This window comes from Rhea americana, unplaced genomic scaffold, assembly GCF_003343005.1.
Source record: "Rhea americana isolate MKP2758 unplaced genomic scaffold, rheAme1 scaffold_1254, whole genome shotgun sequence".
Lineage (NCBI taxonomy): Eukaryota > Metazoa > Chordata > Aves > Rheiformes > Rheidae > Rhea > Rhea americana.
The window spans coordinates 1-4,375 of record NW_028185322.1 but is presented as its reverse complement, the minus strand read 5'-3'; the positions used below and the strand labels follow the sequence as shown (position 1 = coordinate 4,375).

Genomic DNA, 4,375 nt, shown 5'->3' with positions numbered 1-4,375 from the left:
GGACGCATGAGCTTGCTGGAAAGGTTATATAAGCTAGATAGGCAGAATAATAAAGCGGATTGAACTTGCATCACATTGATGTGTGTGTTCCTTCCCGTCTTGCCAATAATAGGCTGCGGCAGAGAGTTATGGGAATGGTAGTTTTAGCTGCTTTCTCAAGTCTTACTAGCTTTGGAGCCACGTCCTTATTTGACTGGTGAGTTTTCTTATTATATTTAGAATTTGAATTTAACAAATTTGCCCTGAAATATCTATTTCCACTTGAAGAATGCAGCAGTTGTGTGATGGACCAGAAAGTGAAGATGGATTAAATGACAGCCAGTTTGCCAGCACTACCTCCCACGGCAGAATACAAAAGGGAGGGCTATAAATACAACCAAACACACTTCTGCCAAAAGCAGGTACAGCTTACAGTTTCATCCGCAGAGCAGGGTAGTGAGAATGGCATGTTTAGGCACTTTTGTCACAAAGACCCTAGTTGCTATTGCTTGCAGAGCTGTAGGAAAGGCTGGCATCCCACTATACCTGCTTGCTTCTCAGAAGCATACACAATATAGTTTAGCATGATGAATTAACTCCTTGGCCTCACTCTGCAGTGCGCATGGTTTTAAAGCCGTGTGGGTCCCAGGGCCTAGGCAGGGTGAAGCAGTCTGTGGGCCAGACATGAGGTATGCTGTGCTGCATGGCATCCCTGTGCAGGTGCACATCCAGGTGTGCAGGGGGCGCAGGCAGGTGCAGGCTGAGAGCAGGCAGTCCCTGCACAGCCAGGGCTGCCTAGGGACCCCCAGCCAGCAGTGGGCCAGGGTTGCAGCTTCTGTGCAGCCAGCTGCCAGGGCACTCTTCCAAGGCCCGTGGAGGCCCGTGGAGGTGCAAGGCCGAGGAGGAACGAGAGCTGCCGCCGAGTAGCACGCCCGTCCAGACTGGGACTGTGTTTTGCGCGGAGAACTACATCTCCCAGAGTGCATTGCGAACATCCCAGCGCCCTCTCCCGCCGCGCACCCGCTCCCGCACTTCGTTTCCCACAATGCACCAGGACGCCTACTCCGTTTCCCTTGATGCTGTGCACCGGGGAGCACGGTGGCCGCCTCCTCTTACCGGGCTGCGGATGCCGCTGACGGCGGGGAGCTGCCAGGCCGAGTCGGGCCCGCCCGGCGTGCCGTTCTGGCAGCGGGGGTCCCGCTGGCTGCCGGGAGGGCCGACCCGGCCCTGTCCTCCCGCCGCCGCCGCTTTGGCCCGCTGTGTGGCGGCCCCTGCGTGGGCTGACGCCGCGCTGGGCCTTGTCACCCTGCTCAGTTTCGCTTCCCGCTTCTACTGTCTGCCAGAGCCGCCACACGTTTGGTACAGGGCCTCAGGGCCGTGGCAACGGGGCGCGGCCGACGTGGAGGGGGCGCGGCCTGGCATGAGGCGAGGCGGGGTCGGCGCGGCGACTGGCCCTGGCAACCCGGGCGGGAGTTGACCTGTCCGCCGTCCGCGCGTCCCTGGCGAGGGACATGCGCAGCGCGGGGAGCTGCGCTGCTCAGCGCCTTTTCGTCACTGCGGGGTAGAGGGGGGAGGACTTACTTACTGCTGGTCGATATCCGAAAGAGAAAAAGCTTTCATCTGTATGCCAGATCAGTAAGAAGCCTCCCCCATCCCTGTTTTCAAACATCCCGACCACCCGTGGTTTGCATGGCTGGAAAGAGATTTTATTTCCAGCTGGTGATGTAGTGGGATTCTGATGGTGAGAGAGTGCCTGGATAGCACGCTGGCCTTGCAGAGCCATTTTCCCCCACTGGACTCTTGTCTGCTGGCTCTCTAGGTTGTTGCCTGTTGCCTCCAGGTGCTGCAGGGAGGAGATGGCCTCTTGGGTGGACAGCTTTTGGGGTGTGTGAATTGCAGGATGACCTTTTAATGTCTCTGAACTCCTTCTGGAATCAGGTAGATGGAAGCTTTGGAGCACTAATAGCAAACTCTTAAAAGAGACATGGCCTAAAATGGCTATAGTACTCTCTCTGTTTTTCTAATGAATTTAATTCAGTGTCTTATATAGAAGGAATTGTGGTAACCCTCTGTAGGATGAAGAAACAGTAGGAAAACTACCTCCCTGGATTTTGAATTTCTTCAGCACTGGAGCAGGTTGTTCTGTTATTTTTTTTCAGTTGGGATGAAACTCATTTTGGGAAGATGGGAAGTTACTACATTAATCGGACCTTCTTCTTTGATGTCCATCCTCCTTTGGGGAAGGTAACCTGCTTTTTTATTGTGTATTTTAGAAGCATGTAGAAATGTTTCAGAATAGGCCAAGAAAAGTCTTCACCTTTCACTAGTTGAAGGATGCAGTGAACAGCAAATCTTATCTAACCGTGGCTGGCATCCTGTTATTTGCCTTCCACATCATGAGCCTCTGGTTGTGTATTTTTTCTTTATAAAAATACTTTGAATATGGGAAGACAACACAGTATTGTGTTCGAGGAGACGTAAAGCAAAAAATGAATGTGAGACGATTGGAGGGATGTTTAATGGAACACTACAGATCTAAAGAGACGAACATTTCATGATAGCTTGTGTGTAAATAAGATCCCTGCTAGAAAGGACTTTAAAAGCTTTGACTTACTAGCCTATAACTGAAATCTTGTTCTAGCAATAAAAGAAGTTTTTTGAAGTGTTGATTTGTATGCTTTCCTTTTGCCTTGGGAAGATTATCTTCCTTGCAGGTTGAGACTCTTTAATCTATCAGAATAGGGAGCTATGAGAAGAACTTGCAGAGACAGAATTCTCTCTACTAAATGCTGCACACAGTTACTTCTCTTGAGCCTGCAGTGATTTTTGTAGTCAGCAGCTGCAATCTCTTTGGTCCCATCTGACTTTGCCTTTACACAAAAGACAATGTGTATGTATATGAATTCTGTACATAAGCTCTTTACTCTTGTTTTGATGATGTGTCTGAATTAGTCAATAGTTATTCTCTGATTCAAATTTGACTGCTATAAAAATCTTCTTTGCTGTTCATTTGGGTTCTTCTTCTTCCAATGAGATTTCCCTGACCGGTTTTTCCACCTTACCTCTCCAGATGCTGATTGGACTTGCTGGCTATCTTAGTGGATATGATGGTACATTTCCTTTCCAAAAGCCAGGGGACAGATATGAACAGCACAGCTATGTGGGAATGAGAGGGGTAAGGCTTTACAGGCTGGTATCTAGCTTGTTAGCTCTCCTTGGCTATACAGCGTAGACTGCTATGTCATAAGTACAGCTGTACTGGATCAAGTCAAAGCTTTGTGTCGTGTCTCTAGGTTCTTTAGAGAAGTGTTAGTAAGTCTTAATATCTGACTGTGAGAAACTAGTTGAGAATATAAAGTGATAACTGAGGCCAATTCTTATCACTCCTTAGCAGGGCTGCACTCCTTAGTCTCTGTGGGCTGTATATCTTGCTTGTCCTGCAGAAAGTACTCTTCTAAGTTTGGGCTCCTGCTCACCCTGGTGTGCCTGGCTGCCATATTGGTGTCTCTAATGGCCGAGAGCCAAGGATTTCAAGAAAGCCATTAGCATCCACTGCTGCCTACAGTTTGCCACTCCGAGTGACACTAAAGCTAAAAGAGCTGATGGGGAAAAAATGCCATTGTTCAGAGTGATACCCCACCTGGAGCCTAGGTGGTGCTGATATCAGGCTTATGGCTCTTGGTCTTCCTAAATAGCAGATAAAACAACTCAAAAGAAGAAACAGTGGTCAATTTCTAGTGCCTAGCAGGAGTGATACACATATTTTCCCTCACACTCCGTATCTTAAATTGATATTAGACTAAGTATGATAGATGTGTATTGCATCTGTTTGAGAGATATTTTTCTAAGTATCTGTCAGAAAGAGCATGACCAACTGTTGTTACTGAAATCTCTTAAGAACAGAGTAAGCAACTGGCATTCTCTAACAATATTTTTACTCATTTGACTTTTGTCTGATGTTTGTAGTGAGCCAGTTTAGTGAGCTGCAAAGCTGTCTGTTGTTGGTAGTTGTATCAGATGGAGGAAGGGAAGGGATATGCATGCATGTTCACCTTGGGAAGGGGTGTAACATCTCCCATGATCATYTTTTCCTGCAGTTCTGTGCATTTCTTGGCTCCTGCCTGGTTCCCTTTGCCTACCTCACAGTCCTGGAACTGTCCAAGTCACTGCCTGCAGCCTTACTCACATCTGTCATCCTTATTTTTGGTAGGTGTTCTTGCTACTGCAGAACAGAACAGGTTAGTTGTTCAGAGAATTTCATTTTTTGGAATCTCATGTCACTACCTGGCCAGAAGATATTGTGGCTAATAAGAGGGATTCCCAAAAGCCAAGCAAGTCTGCTTTATAGGAGCCTTTTTAACTGACAATCCTCTAGATAATTTTACAATTCTTTTTT

General features: G+C 47.8%; 1 long non-coding RNA gene across 1 annotated transcript; it reads left to right on the top strand.

Annotated features, from left to right (window-relative positions):
- Positions 1-1,036: 1,036 nt before the first annotated feature.
- Positions 1,037-4,262, top strand: LOC146600197 (uncharacterized). The gene is made up of 3 exons (XR_014898333.1): positions 1,037-2,223; positions 3,050-3,154; positions 4,077-4,262. It is a non-coding gene; the product is annotated as an uncharacterized LOC146600197 (long non-coding RNA).
- Positions 4,263-4,375: the final 113 nt, after the last annotated feature.